Source organism: Haliaeetus albicilla, chromosome 23 (genome assembly GCF_947461875.1).
Source record: "Haliaeetus albicilla chromosome 23, bHalAlb1.1, whole genome shotgun sequence".
Classification (NCBI taxonomy): Eukaryota; Metazoa; Chordata; class Aves; order Accipitriformes; family Accipitridae; genus Haliaeetus; species Haliaeetus albicilla.
The window spans coordinates 24,550,384-24,566,847 of record NC_091505.1 but is presented as its reverse complement, the minus strand read 5'-3'; the positions used below and the strand labels follow the sequence as shown (position 1 = coordinate 24,566,847).

The following is a 16,464-nucleotide window of genomic DNA, read 5'->3' as shown; positions in this document are numbered from 1 at the left end:
TCCCACTGCATACTGATGGACTTTGCAAAAAACAAGGTTTTTTGCTTCTAGAGCACAGCTTCATTCCTTGAAAATATTGGTAACAGGGCAGCAAAAGACACTGCTGTTCTCAAAGGTGCCACCTCTGCTGGTAAACAAGCATGGGACTCAACCCCTCCCCAGGGTAATAGGTAAAACTTTTCAAGGGAAATAAAGCACCCCCACTGAACACCGTATCAATGGGTTCGCCTCCCAAAAGTCACCATTTCATTCAAGGAAGTAGGTGGTATTTGGGTAAATAAAAAGAGAACTCCTGAAAAGTTACTACACACTCAGCACAGTTTCCTGAAAAACAAAACAAAGAAACAGAGATCTATCTTGAAAAGCCATTACCCACACTCTCCTACTGCTAGTCTAGGAGCAAGGAATCCAGCCCTGCTGTCCTCCGGCTCAGCCCCACGACTCTCGCCACCGAAGGCAGCAGGGCAGGCAATGCAGCACGGCTGCTGGGAGGGACCAAGACAGCCGCTTCTAAAGAAAAGGTGGAGGGCAACCACTGCGTGGGCAGAAAGGAGATTTGAGGATTCTGAACCCACCTCCATCCACAACCCCCACAATCAAAGTCCTACCAAGTCTCACAGCTTTCCTCAAACACCATCATGAATGCCGGGCATTCTCTGAACCCCCGGGTTTACCCAAAACCCAAACCAAGCTAGCTTTGATAGGCTAATCCAGCTGGGAAGTTGTACTTAGCCCAAAAAGGAAGAACCCACCTAGAGGCAGAACTGCATCAAAAAGTTTCTCGGGTCCCTGAAGACTAGTTTATTCTATTGTATGCTTAGTAATAGAGGCTCAGACTGCTATTTTCCACAGTCTGTTCTTGCCAGCTAGGCGTTAAGCTTATCATCACTACTAACTATCCAAGCAGTCAGGGAAAAAAAAAAAGAAGAAAAAGATGCTTGCACTAAGAATTCACAGGCTGCACTGACATTAAAGATGAGCTAATACACAACATTTTAAATTCTAGACTAAAAATAAGCAAGAAAAATCCCATCTGCAAGCATTAAAGACTAGGCAAATGTTGTAGTTTTCAGAGTTGCAAAGGAACATACCAAGAATTAATGAATCATTATATATGAATCAAGAGCAGCATTTGTACAGATATCTTCTAGAGCTTTGTCACCATGCCCTGGAGATTTTTGAGTCAGTATGGAATTAAATAGATTAATTTTTAGAAAGGTTACATTTTGCAAGGGTACTTCTGGCCTGATTCATATCTTTACAGTGGCTTCTATTAGACATCAGCTAAAGGTCATTCCCAAACTGTTTGAGCTGAAGGATGAATTCAGCCCATATAGCATAACAGCAATTAAAAAAAAAAAAAAAAAAAAAAAAAAAAGAATTGGGACTAACCATCTCAGAAACAAACCTTCAGAAACACTGTTTTAGCAAAGCCGAAAGAAGTAATACTGGATATTGCATTTCTAAGTTAACAGAAATCTACACCAGAAATAGCTTGAGCTACTGCTCTCACAGATTACTTGTTCAAGACACGCATCTAAAAAGCTGAAATATTTTGGCATTTATTTCACAACATTAAAAAAATTAAAATATTATTTTAAACTAAGTAAAACCAGGTCATATTTTAAAAATGTACCCTGAGAAGCGTTCCCGAGCAATTCAACACTGTGCTAATGTAATACGGTTAATCATGTTAACCATATTAAAAAAAAGGCAATATTTTCCACTGACAGTCTTGCACTACAAAGGCTTCTAAGAAAAACAGAAAATCTTAATGACTAGCCTTCCAGAAAACAATTACAGTATACAGCGGCTGTGCCTGACCTCACTTCCTGACATAGTAAAAATGCCGAGACTCTGGAAGACTGAAACATTGGCCTTCCCTTTTCTCCAGCCCAAATTCTTCTCAACCAGTGCTGCAGTCATCCTGGACCCCATCCAGCTCCCGAGGATTCGCACTGAACTCAGTGTTCATTGATTCATGCCTACTCCCGTCTGAAGCCAGCGCCTCAGCCGAGAAAGCTGGGCTCTTATTTACATACAAAACAGCTATTATGCTCCCTACACAGAACTAGCAAAGCAAAGGTAGCTAATTGAAGTCTATATGATACTAGATCATCATACCTTAAGTCTGGAAAACATTATGGATTCTCATGAGACATTTTGAAATTAAAATCTAAAATAGTCTAAAATAGTTTCAATGCAAAGTGAAATAAATATGCAATTCTAGTACATGGGGTAGTTACTAAAACTACTAGAAACAATGCTTGCTGCATTACAAAGCCTCCTTTAGCCATCTGCCAATGTGTAGCTTGGAATGAGGCACCACGTTCAACTCAGTCACTTCCACTTCAATGACACAACAGAAACAACTTCAAAATCATAACAGTAATATCTCTAAGAAAAAGTTATTACCAAAATAATCTTCCTGTATAAACACATTGCTTCTGTTTTATCAAGATCTTTGAAACAGCCACCAGTAAACACCAGCAACACATCAACAATTATACAGACATGGTTTCTCTTTAGGCAGTAATGATGAATTTGCAACTATTTATGTGCAGGGCATGTAAAAACAAAGAAAAGTTTGTGTTACTCATTAAATGCATTTTATAGTACTACAAAAAAAATAAGAAAAAATTCATACATTGAAAAAAATTGGTTTTCGTTGGAATTATGTCCTTTGATCATATTAACAGAATATGAGATTAACTACTGTGCAAATATGTAGCAGTATTACGTATTTAGCACATTTTTAAAATCCTGTTATCTCATATTAAAATATTTTCCTAGTATATTAAAAAATCTCTCTCCAGAAAGATATCACAGAGAAACTAAATGGGGGTGAACACTGTAGATAGAAATGGATCAGCTCCATTCCACTGTCCAGAGTGGAAGCTGAACAGATTTCATGAACAGTAAAAGAAGTTTATAATCCCACACAGAAGCTATCACAAACCACTGTATTTTCATTATAGTAAGTGCTGGATTTAATGTGAGAAAGTTCCTATTCCCAGGAGCTTATTACTTAAATAGAGACTTCTTTTTTTTTAATACAGTATGCCTGAGTTAGAAAGAACAATGTGTCCAGGACCAAAAAGGAAGTCTGATGGAGAGCTAGAAATTCAGCTCAGACTTCCTGATTTCTAGGTTCAGCACCTTATGCAACCTTCTAGCCTGATCATAAGTTTACATTTGTTGCAGGAAGTAAACTACTACAATATTGCTATTTATTAAAAGCAGTATTGTAAAAAACCCTAGAATTTTAATTATACCTTTTTATATTAATAGGATTACTAATTAGTATTATATATTTACTATACTTTCATATATTATATATATTTATTTTCTCTAAGTGGTGGGGCAGGAACAAAGTCTTATTACAAGCAACATACTTAGTGTCTTTCACCTTTGGAAAAAAGTAACATCTAGAACTGGATCTGTGGACATACACAGATATATGAACCTCATGTACTCTGATAAAGAAAACGCTGAGACACTGCCATGCCTTAAACTCCAGATCTCTTGCAAACTGAGACTTCTGAGTATTTTAAACACACTCTAATCTGTCAGTTAAATTTTGCATCAGTGATCTCCAAAGGTTGTTAAAAAGAACAACAGTAGACCCAAACAGAAGTCGTCCCCAACCCCAGGCTAAGGAATAGCCTTGTCAAAAAGATCAAACCTTATTTATGAATTCTAAAAAACCCTCAACCCTCCAGATTTGAAATTTATGCCCCACACCATTTTGAGGTAGGAAACATTTTGGAAAAAAGATACAAGGTACCCTCTCCCACCCAAGTTTTTCAAATAAACAGTATTAACAAGGTGTTTAAGATATCATCCCAATCCTAAAATAGATCTCCTCTGCCACAGGACCACACATGAGACGTTCTAGGTGGATTGGTTTACTTTTAGCAAGATTAAGGGAATGAGAGACTTGACAGAATCAGACTTAACAGAAGCTCAGTTACAACTTTAGCCCTGAAGAGACCACCATCACTCCATAACAGTCATCTGTTCAAAACCAAATATATGTTTTGATTAAAATGTTGGAAATAATTTATAATGACACCCAAGTGAATTTGTCTGCACCATCTTGTATGAAGTTTGGCTTCTAGCCATAAAGGCGCCACAACTTAGATACTGAAAATGTTCTTCATGACTTACCCAACAAATGTGCTCAAACTTTTTTAATGCTTACAGCTGTAAAGCCCGATGTCATTTTGATCTAGGTATTGCTAAGGCCTTGCAATTTTGACCTTGACGAGGTCTGCAACCCAAGTAAAACAAAAAAACCTCAACAAAATGCCCACCCCAACTCCACATAGTACAAGGTTTCCACAGTCTGTGCCAAGTGTTTTCTTCTAGAAACTCTTTTAAAACTTTTTTCTCTTTTGACATCTAAAAAAGTGACAATTCCAGAACATTTCTCTGTGTTTTCCAAAAAGTTTAACTGTTACTTAAATGCTTATTCTAAAGTAGTGCTAATGGTTTTCACGGTAAAATATAGACCACAAGCCTTTTATTACAGATAGTCCTTCTGCCCTGTCAAAGACCATTTGGGGATCAAACACATCAGGCCAGCTGCCAGAAGGAGCTCTAGTAACTTCCTAAAAGCTGCAGAAAGTTGGCTGGCTCCTGTGCCCACCGACAAGAACGACCCATGGAGGGGGATGTCAAGGTGTAAATGATCTGTAGGAGAGCAGGGGGGTAAAAAAAACAACCAAAAAAAAAAGGCATCTAGCAAATTACAGGACACTTTTTTTTCTAAAGATGATTAAGTATTAATACTCATCTCTGAGGGTACTGTGAGACCTGACTGCCCATAAAGATACTCCCTGAAGGGGGAGTAAGATTGAGATGAAAAGCCCTCATATCACAGACACCACAAAACCCTAAAAACACAAGAGAAACAGCAGATACAACATACTAAGACACATGGGAACTCTGATGTAAGTGATAATATCACCTTTCATCCTCCCTTACCAACCCAGATCAGGTTCCTGATGTGACTGTACCAGGAAAGCAATAAAAAAATTACTCCCCTCCACCCTCAAACAGAAACTACACAAGCAACCACCCATAGCACATAAGAATTATTTTCCAGCCTGAAACTACACCCCTTAAGATTTGAGAGCTCTACTCCATGGGGACAAAAAAGGCAAATGCACAGTCTGAAGGGCAGCGCTCACCCTACAGGGTTAGATGCATTTTCCCAGTGACTGCAGAACTTCTTGCTGTTCTTCACAAGAGAAACTCCACTGTTAAGAACTGTGAGCTGGGAAGCAAGTATTTGTCAATGCCCAGAGTACATCAGATTTGACTTGATTGGAGCTGTTATTTAATAATATGCTCATTGGTCACATTAGGGCCATGTCTGTCCTCTTGATTCTTGATTTGAGGCCTGTAAAGTTTGCATTAACAGTTTCTATAATGCCAACATTACATTATTTTCACGTAAATATTTTCCTTCATTGTTATAGTTATTTTACGCCTTTCCTCTTATTGCCAGAAAAGCAGAGCCATATCCTAAGCACTTCTGTGCTGCTTCCGAAGTGACCAGCCCCATAAAATGAAACCCAGTAGTTCCTGAAAGGTCGTATTCCTACTTCTGGAAGTGTTCAACAGAACTGAACACCTCAAAGGACTGAGCCCTTAAAGTGTTTCATTCTTATTTCAACTTTAAAAAAGTAATGGGATTAAGATATTTTCCAGCTGTATCGGTGGTGGTAAAAAAATAATAATTGAATTAAATGCAAAACTGACTGCTTCTTTCCACCAGCTAGGAAGATGACACATTCTGGCATAAGCCAAGTTGCTCATTCTAATGTCCTAAAGCTACACAAAGCATGAAATTTTCAAGCTTATATGGAAAAGCTTTTAATAAATGCAATGTAACAACATATTTATTTAAATTATGATTTTCTAAGTGTGAAACTTTGCCCCCTGAATTTCAAAACATTGTTCTGGTTGTTCAGGCCTTGAAGGAAACCCGTTTATTTGCACATTAACAACATACTACTGAAATTCTATACGAAAACGTCTATCCAAATCACTTCGAACTTATGGAAATAACATACACCATAGCCCATTGAAAAGTACCTCCAAAAAAACTTCTGACCAGAGTCACAAGAAGTAAAGCACACTGTTGAAATGAAAAAAATGATAAAAATTAGAAAGGAAAACCCTACAAAGACCAAAAGCAGTGACAGTATCCTCACAGGACTCATGGTGCAGTTGTAATGTTAACAGCGGTAAAGAACAGCTGGAAAGCTAATAGGGTATTTCTTGGCAAATAAAACACAGCTCTAGAAAGACAACCCTATACTCTTAAGAGCACAAGGCCTACTACATACCTGAAAATATATCTTGGTGATAATACAGTAAGGGCCACAGAGAAACCTTAACCAGTCAGCAAAAAGGTAGCTGGAGTTTACACCTTTAAGTAACTACAGATCTGAACACATGAAGCAAAACGTTTAAAACCGTGCCAAGATTTACAAGATGGGAACTGCAAGTTTCTACAGGGAGCTGCACGTGCTCCAAGATCTGAAATTCAGGTTAAGTAGCTGCATAACTAGGTACAATTCCTTCCTATGGGACAAATTTGGTCTTGAAGTGGAACGTAAAATTGAATCCATTTTATGGTAATTTTTTCCCCTAAAAAGAAACAAGTTCTGCCCATTAATTTACCAACCTTCTTCAATTCCAGGGGAAAAAGTTCTGTTTCAAAGACTGGAAACAATCCAAAGAAATGTCTATTGTACGTGCGGACAAGTCCACCGCAACGGGAACACATACTCCATAGCACCTTATTCATCCGAGTTTCCTCCCTATAGCAAGGAATACCTAGTTCATAGCAAGGAATAAATATCTAAGTATTTTTAAAAGCTTTTCTTATAATCTTCAAGCAAGAGCTGGCTGACGACAGGCCAGCAAAGTGGCAAATTTAAGTGCACCCTGAGCTTGGCTAGTTTACTTTGTTCTATGTGATACATTTCCAGACAGCAAACTTGCCACACTCTGTGTTGCACATAAACATGGATGTCAGTTTGCTGAGCCAACGAAACCTCCTGGGATTATGCCAGGGAAGCACCAAAACTCAGACCTTTTTAGTGCCAGAGCTGGGTAATACCTGTCCTAAATTAAGCTAGAGAGCATTATGGGATGGCAGACCCACGCACAAAGTTGATACAGCTCGTATGATACAATCAAGATGTGATCCAAAAGTTATCCTCCAAATGCTTGCATTCCAAATCTTGAACAACAACTTATTTACTTTAAACTTGACTTTAAGAGCGAGCAATCATCCAGACAATTAAAACCAACATTAACAATGCTATTTCCAGGAAAGGCTCCCTACCACAAGACTGGTCAGAGCAGTCAGTTGTTGTCTAATCCAGCAAAACAGAAGTAAAATCAGGACTTGGCAAGATTAATATAAGCAGGAGTTTTCTTTCAGGTTTCTGTAGGGACTAAGGAAAGCAAAGGCTGATTTTCCACTAGCTCTGATTCAATCTGCTTCTGTGAATGAGAAGCGTGCTTGATGTATCCTGTCAGTGTATTGACACAAACAAGCTTTTTAATTTAAGAACCCTCTTACAAAACATGACTTCAAAAACAAGCATAAAAATACAGTGAAAGCAAAGGATTTCTTCAAATTGTAAGAGATTATGCAAGCTTCAAGCAAGGAAGAATTATTTTGATACACAAACTGAAGACTGTTTTCCTTGCGCAACATGAGAAGAGGTTCAGGCTGTAATGCTTTAGCTGCACAGCGGATCAAATTAGTCTAGTTAAAACAGGTTATACTTAAACCAAGGGCTAAAACACACCAATAAATTACTTAAATTACCACATCTGAGCAGTCTCATGGTAACAGACCATGTGCATTTTTTTAGTTCATGGAAAATGCAAGGTAAAATGCAAGTATGAGGTCATACACACGAGGTTTAAGCAAGCACACTTTGCTCAGCATTTGTGACAGGCCAGTAACATGCATATAACCATTTATCACAGTTCAGCTGATGCATGGTAACAGACTAAAATAATTTGCTTCTATATCCAAGCTTTAAATATTTATTGGTAAATCAGTTAACCTGCTACAAGTTCGGGGATGTAATCACACCTTCACCTAAGAGCTTAAGTAGAAATTATCACAGTTTCAAAGAATCCAAGGGTGACAGTTTATATATACTCTTCTACAAAGTTTCTATTTTAAGAAATCTAGGGATTAAAAATCAAAATGACAGTTTACAATACACTAAAAAGTTGTTTACATATTATCTTCCAAAACTGAGTAATTCTTCTAAATAATTATCACCCCTGACATTTTGAAATGGACAAAAATATATGCATTGGTAAGCAGATTAAACCTTCTGATGAAAACAGTCATTCTGCTCAATACTAACATGTACCATCTTGCAAGTACTTAAAAGAGTACTAAAGCTACTTATATCCATGCAAACATTAAAGGCTGCCTTTATTCCTTCAAGTAACTGTAGTATGACAAACCCAACTGAAGTTATACATTAATGGTACAGATCACTTCACTGCTTTGGAACACTTTAATACTTCACATAGCAGAACTGAAAGCAACGGATCCCCATTAGAGATAGCAATGTTGAAGCTATTTAATAAAGGGCATTAAACAGCAGATAAAAGTACTTAATCTAAATTTATAAACCCGTATTTAACATGGTTAAATGATTTTCCTCCCAAAATACCTATTCAACTCCAGGAGACTATAACGTGGTTACCAATTTTTTACTTTTTTTTAATATCTTGTAAGAAATCCATCTGCTCATTGATCTTACGCTCAGAGGACACTTTCAACTTTTCTCCCCAAAGACTTGTTTTTTACTTATGTAGTTTCACATCACATTCTATTCCACATCAATTAGCTACCATTCAGTTCTTTACTCGATTTCTTCTGTTGCATTAGACAATTGTGAACCAAACATGAAAGGGCTTGGGAAAACGGGGTAAACTGCTCTTCACAAAGTTGAAACTAGCATATTACACTTGAATTTTCGTGCATATTCATAACATGAAAACTAATTCTTCATTAAGAGGTGACCTAACCTCAGCAAAAATATACCGCCATCATAGAAAAACTAAAATCTGCTTCGATACCTTTCAATTCGATGAACAGCACATTAGCTGTGATGTAACGCAAAAATGCAGTTTCGTCCTAACACAGCTGATGTGGGATTGCATTCCACAACGCAGCAGTCGCATTAGGCTAAAGAACACACTGTTGTAAACTATATGCAGCCAATATCACACATACAGGGATCAAAAACTTCTCAAAGGATAGGGTTAATTAGTGACTATACAATAGTTGCGTAGTGTTGACAGATACCCATTTTGAGCCATATTAACAACGGCTCTCTTCTAATCCACAGATAGGTCGTGAAACATGAATTCAAATACATGAATTTGAAAGACCAGGCCTCCACCGATGCAATGGGTGGTTCTACACTTAAATGTTCTTTTTACAAAAAGCTTGACAATGGTCTTCAGGAGATACTCAGGTCAACTCTTCAAAAAATGAGAACAGCTACTTTGTGTCTTTACATCAAAAAGGTGATTTCTGATTCACGCATGCTTTATACTTCATCTTCTTATTCTCCTCCCATGTAAAACACACTGTTCCAGCCAACAGCTTCCAAAACTAATCTTTACTTTTGGCTACTTTTATTTTTAACAATGCAACTGCCGTGGTTTCATAAGGGTATTACAGTATTGTACATCAGAATATAATTCACAGGAATCTTAATTAAAAAAAAAAAAAGTTGGAGAATTCTTGCTCTCACAAGTGCCATACTGTGGCAATTTTCTGACAAGATTTCTTTCCGCTTTTCAAGCAGGTCAGCTCTATGACCTGATCAATTCCATGACTGAGGAGCTCAATTCCATGAGCTCCAACTAAAAACAATGTATCTGAGTAAGGCCACCTAGTTGGTCCCTTATCAGTATGCTACCACCCACTTGAGCTGTTTTCTACACAGGAAATGCATTTAGCTAAAACCAGAATTTACTTTCTTTATCCAAAGGCCAATTATGCAAGTCTCTCTAAAGACAAAACTTTCAGCTAAGGGGTGGCATGGGGCACGGGGGGGGGGGGGGGGGCGGAGAGAGGGAGAGAGAGAGAGAGAGAGAGTAATGTGAAAATAAAGATAAGGTTGCTACCTTATAAAATCAATAATGTTTATGTGGAAATACTGAACCTCTTCTTACCTCAAGAACTCTATCAGTTCTTCCTTCCTTAATTCATTTTTTCCATTTGATAATAAGTTATCCAAAAAATTCTTCCAATGAAAAAAAAACAAAGGACTCCTAAGTTTAGAAGTCTGTCAAATGCTTTTATATTATTTCACCTTAAAGTGTTACTTAGAGACTTAAAAGGAAAAAATGCTTTATAAAATCTGGGAGAATAGTAAATTATGTCTAATTACCGTTGACACTCTCCTGACTTGAATTTGTTCCTGTTGATAAATGTTACACGGTCAGCGCCTGCTGTATGAGCAATGTGCTGTACTGTCCCTCAGTCTTCTTCCTGCAGACAAGAAAAGTGTAATTTTCTTTTAAGTGACTTGGCAAGCATAAAGTCTTATAAAAAGGTGCAGAAAACAACCTACATTCAGTAAGACAGCAAGAGACATCAGAGAACAGCCAGTGATTAACTCTACTAGAATCAGCAAATAAAACTCAAGGAAGACCCGACTGGGAAAGAACCAGACGACCTTACGCAGTGTTCTTGCATTTATTCAGTATGTACAGAATGCAAAACCTGACAACTGTGTAAACACTGCACATACATTTAATGCCGTACTAGCCAAAGACACTCCATTGCTTATCTATGATCTAATTAGCGAAAGGTAACTTGAATGCTATGAAGATGGTTCCCGTATGAAGCGCATTCTGTGGTAATTAAGTGTATTTACTTAGCTATCTACTCAATGCTCTATTGCTCTGTATGACAAAAGTGATGAAAAAAACAATCCATTTCCAGAAAGTATGTGAATGTATCAAAATTTAAATTATCATGAACATATTTATCCTCTGGTAGGGGACATAAAAAAGACATAAATTGTACAATCTGGAAAACGCAATCACAATTTACTGTTATGGGGCAGCACAACCTTATTCTAGAAACTGTTCCACTAAAGGTGCTCCAGCATGAGAAGGTAACGAACAGCTTCAGTAGTCACTGGAGCTGTTCAAGATGTTAAATTTAATGATGTAAAACCCACTATCTTTCCCAAGCTACTGAATCCAGTACCAAACTCCAGTTCCTAAACCGTTCGCACACTGAGGATTGTAAATCTCATTGTTCTGGCTCTCCAAACTCAGGAAGCCTTTACAAATATTAGTCAATTCCCAATATAGGTTTTCTAAAGAAAAGGCACAGGCATGTATGTTCTGCAGTTTTACTGGAACACTCCAAGAAATCACTGCCCCCGTAGCTCACTGAGGTAGTTTACAGACTCAGCTGGCTAGCTTTGCACTGAGCCAGCCAGCAGAAGCTCACAGCTTCCTCCAGCAAACACAGCAGATCCATTGTTATTTTCCCCAGAAAGGTGATACTGTCTTGAAGTCGCAGATGTTTCTGAAGTCACAGCCTAATAAATGTTCCTCCTGAACTACTTTTAATAAGACATGGGCACAAAAATATAAAGCATCAGGCCCCAATGCTGGAAAAGTGAACCTTGAGCAAACAGAGGCATTTTCCACATCAATCAAGATATTTGGAACAATAGCAGATTTACATTAAGATTGAAACGGACTAGGGGCTCTGAGCCAGTGGTCTGTCTTTGCTGGTCAATACACAGAAAGGATTGTGTTAGCACCACTGAAAGAATAAATTATCGCTGCTTTTACAATAAGCTCTTCAAGAATGCAATAAAGAGTTCAGTGTGTGCTCCTCACTCAGGAATCCAAAACTTTTCAGTTAAGGTCTGGCTTGCAGCAAAGATAACAGCTGAAAACTAACCATCTTGACCTTGGTAAGCTTCATGACAACTTGCTAAAAACAGGTGAAAAAAAAGGAAAAGGTTACTTCTTTGATATCCACCGGCCTTGAAACCAGAGCAATGAGCAACCACAATTTTAAACACCGATAGTTCAGACCTGATTGTTTTGAGATATAGCAAAATTAGAAGCGAGAAACATAATTTTTTTCCTGAAGTCTCTTGACTGTTGCAGTATTACTAATATTGAGGTTTTCTCATCTGCTTTCAGAGATACATTTAAAATTCTTCTCTGATTAAATGAAATAATGACAGGAAATTAAGAAGATACTTAGCTAGGGAGGCATTTTTACAATATTTCATACTGGCTTATGACTTTGATGCAGAATATTGTAAGAATGCCTTCCCAGTTGTCTATTTCCTTAAAAGTTACAAGTTTCACAAGAAGTCTTCCAAGCTGGGGGAAATAGCAGGTCATCAAATAAAAGTGCCAGCTTCAGTCTTCCAAGCTTAAAACACGTATTTTAATTTGCTTGAAATTCACCTAAGGGGATTCCAAAACCTTTTTCAATAATTGGTGTACAAATGGGTCTACAAATACATACATAGTACCGCTCAAACATACTGCATTCCCAGTGGGGGTCTGCCAAGCCCAGGCACTCTCTCTTGTGAGCAGAATGCTGGAATTTTTACTGTTTGCACAGTACATATAAAATCTTGTTTTTTAAGGACTCACCAAAACTTTCCTAAAAATAAACGTAAAAGATGAAAGATTGTTGGCATGGGTGTGACAACCCACACAGTCAACATGATGCAAATGCTAGCCTCCCAAAAAACCCAAACAAAAGACTGTTAAAACCGTTACAGAACATTTATGTTGCTTTGTTGCAAATTTGGTTTCAGTGCACCATCAAAGAAAGATGCAGTTTGTGATCAAGGGTTGTGGCAGGAAACACATTTGTGTAGACAAAGTTATCTTTATTCTCTCTAAAGGTGAATACATTAGGAGTTATTGTTTTAAACTATTCTAACATCCAATTCCTCAAAACCATTGGCAAGTAAAACACTGTAATAACATTAACTACCAAGTTTTACGCACAGAAGTAAGCTACCCGAATATAACAGGAATGAAAACAGCCTGCAATATGTATCTGTGCAGACACAAACCCCAAGAAGTTGAAATTATTCCATTTCATTGTCAAAGTGCTGCTTAATTGCAGTTAAGGCCAAGTTTTTCAAAAACTTGCTGCAACAATACTGAGCCTACAACTGAGTGAACAACTTGTAATAGCTTGCTCCAGGAGACATTTAAGACAGTCAATACAAGTCCTGTTTATTCACAGACTGCTGTATTAAGAATCACAAACTAAGAACCAGGATACCAACGAACACAAAGGAGATGACTTTCAACTCAGCTTTACAGAATATTAGATTTATTTGATCCTAGCTAAGAACAAATTATTCCCAGACAACAGCAGCATTCCAAAACTTTCAGAGATTTGGAACACAGTAAGGTAAAAAGACCTAAAAGAGAGGACAGCGTAATAGCTGGCTGTTTTTCAACATGCATGATTACACACACAGAGCCTTGAGAAAGTCAACATCATTTTACCACCTTATCCTTTTTCACAGACAAATTACATAAAACAAGGAAAGGAATGCAAGTGTGGGAAGCAACTCGGGTTTTGCTTCTTACTCACAAAGATACTGAGCAAAACACAAAGTACTTTCTTCTACACTGGATATTAACTCCAAGGTCAATTTATTGGCTTAAAATACAGAGAGGATGCTTCCCTGGTTAAAATGCTAATCTGAGTCTCAGGAAACCTAGATTCAATTCCCTGCCTCACCACATACTTCCTGTGTGACCTTGGGCCATAAATATTTCGGTGCCTCAGTCTTTCCATCTGTGGCTGAGATAGTATTTCCCTATTGAATCAAGTGTCATAAAGATAAATACATTAGAAGAACATTAGGAATCACAGACCATAGGCATAAGCGTACCGGGCTACTGAAGAACTTATCTGCAGCAGTACTGTGTGTCAATATTCACAATTAGGCATCAGGTAAAGCAAGGAAGGACTGCCAATGTTGAAAACCTAGTTACCGCAGGATAGAAAAGCCGTAAAATACTTGAAGAATGGACAGAAATTGAAACATCAGTTATAAAAATAAATTAGCTTTACAGAAAATTTCCACCATTCCAACAAGAAGTCTGAGTAGCAAGTTTTAAACAGGAACAAAACTCAGAAGCCAGCTGAGAGCAAGCTGCTAAAGGAAGCAAATACACCTGCCAGCAATGCATTATTATTACCCTGTTTTCCGAGATTACTGCGATGTGCTGCGCATGAAGCGCCTCAAATAAGAAGCAGCAGAGGGGCTGGCTGAGGCTGGGGGGGCCACGAATCCCTGGAGACTCTCCCCCAGCCCTCCGCAGGAAAGCAACCGCACGTTGCTGAAGTCAACAGCCTTTTGTAAAAGGCAGTAAATAGGATTGCGCTGAAAAGCAGTCACAGTAGGGTCCCCACCTTTGCCGCTGCCCCAAGGCAGAGGGGGACAAAGCAGAAGGGGGGAGGGTAAAAAGATGGTCACCACCCAAACACTAGATGACAGGACTGACCTCCCCCTGCCCCGACCCCAGGAGGAGCTGGGGGAGGTGTCTGGTACTCGAGCTGCTGATCAGCCAAGGGGAACAACTACAAGGCTACGTGGCATTTGCAGGCAGCAGCTCCGGCTGCCGAGGAGGGAGAAAGGGGGGGGGGGGGGGGGGCGGCGAGGGGGAAGCTTGTGGGGGGGGAACGACTTCAGATCTCACCCCCCCTCTCCCCAAAGAAATAGAAGGAAAAGGCGGGGGGGACAGGGAGAATTTGTGCGTTGGGGTGAGGAGCGGGAACGGGCGGAGGGAAGAGCGAGTCCGGGGAGCTCGCTGGCACGAACCCCATCCGGGGAGGCACGGCGGGGCTCGCTGAAAGGCAGCCGCCATACCCCCGCCCTGCGAACGGCACCGCCGCGACCCCGGCCCCAGACCCCTCTGCCTTCCCAGCCCACCCCACCCGAGCGGGACCTGCCGCCGCCGCCGCAGCGGGGCTGTCCCGTTAGAAGCGGGCCCCCCCCTCCCCTTGCACCCCAACCCCGGGCAGACCCCCCACACCCCGTGGGGCAGCCCACCCGTACAGCCCTCCTCCAACCCCGGCTCCCCCCCCGCCTCAGCCTGCCCCGTACCCCAGGCGCCCCATCCTCCCCCCATACACCGGGCTGCCCCCACCTGCCCCCCGTACGCCACGTCCACCCCCCCCCAAACCTGCCTCATACCCCGAGCTCCCCCTCCCCAACACCCTCCCCACACCCCGGGGTCCCGCTTCTCCCCTCAATCGCCCCACAGCCCGCCCCCCCCCCCAAATGGCGGGCACCCCTCCTCCTCCTCCTCCTTTCCCCCACTCCCCAGCCGCCGTCCCGCACCCCGCCGCCTCCCGCCACAGACGGGCCGGCACCCCGCCGCCTTCCCACCTCCCCCCCCTTCCCGCCTCGCCGGGCTCCGCTCCGCTCCCCACCGCCGCCGCCACCTCCTGGCACTGCCCACCCCGCCTTGGGTGGGGAACGCCGCGCTCTACCCCGGCCCGGCCCGGGCCCGGCCCCGCCACCCTCTCCCCCACCCAACCCCACGGGGGAAGCAGAAGGAGCCCACGGGAGCGGCCCCCCTTGTCCCGAAGCCGCGCTCGCGGCGATCCCCACGGCAGCAACTGACCGTGCGCGGCGCCTCAGCCCCCGCCTCAACCCCGGCGCTGCCGACCGCCAACCGACCGTTCCGCCATGATGGAATGCGGGCACTGCGCCTGCGCCGCCGCCGGCCGGGGGCGGGCGGGCGCGCCAACCGCAGGCCGGGCCGATCTTCGTCTTTAGCCACCCGCTCCCGCGAAAAGAGGCGCGGGGGGGGGGGGGGGGGGGGAGGCCGCAGGTGGCTGGAAGGCCGCGGCCGGGGCGAAGGCTCGGGCCTGCGGGTGTCCGACGGGGGAAGCAGGGCCGGGGAGTGAGGGAGGGGACGCAGCTCTTCGTGGCAGAGGTGGCACGGAGCGGAGACAAAGGTGCGAGGAAGCGGCCGGCCGGCCGGCTGAGCCACCCGCCCGTCCCGCCGTGAAGGAGGCCCGGGGCCTCGTCCCCTGAGGTGCCCCCGGGGGCCCGCAGCCCCTGCCGGGCCCTGTCCCTCAGCGGCCGGGGTCGGTGGCACCTGATGGCCGATGTCCTGCCTGGCACCCGGTGGCACGGCCGGCGCCGTTGCCCGTACCCCGGCCGTCACACACGAACCGGCGCCCGGCAGGCCTCCGGCCTCCGCTCGCCCCGTCGTGCCAAAACCGGGAGAAATGTGGTGTTTCACACATTTTATACATCTCCCCTCCAGCTTAGGGGGACAGATGGGTCACAGCACACGCAGAGACAAAAGGCCCGAACCCTAATATTATGTAATAATATAAAAAGCATTAACGCTGAT

The 16,464-nt window shown here is 42.0% G+C and overlaps 1 protein-coding gene across 4 annotated transcripts in view; it reads right to left on the bottom strand.

Moving 5' to 3' along the window:
* The window catches only part of LOC104321143 (fibronectin type-III domain-containing protein 3a-like), a 50,072-nt gene extending 34,215 nt beyond the window's left edge, over positions 1-15,857 (bottom strand). For 3 of the 4 annotated variants that reach the window (XM_069811587.1, XM_069811588.1, XM_069811590.1), the window contains exons 1-2: positions 15,724-15,857; positions 10,464-10,564 (exon numbers count right to left, since the gene is read on the bottom strand). The gene's annotated coding sequence lies outside the window, so the exon portion shown is untranslated. Of the gene's footprint in view, positions 1-10,463; positions 10,565-13,982; positions 14,001-15,723 lie in introns of those variants that run through there. The other variant, XM_069811589.1, reaches the window with a different exon arrangement.
* Between the last annotated feature and the right edge of the window lie 607 nt (positions 15,858-16,464).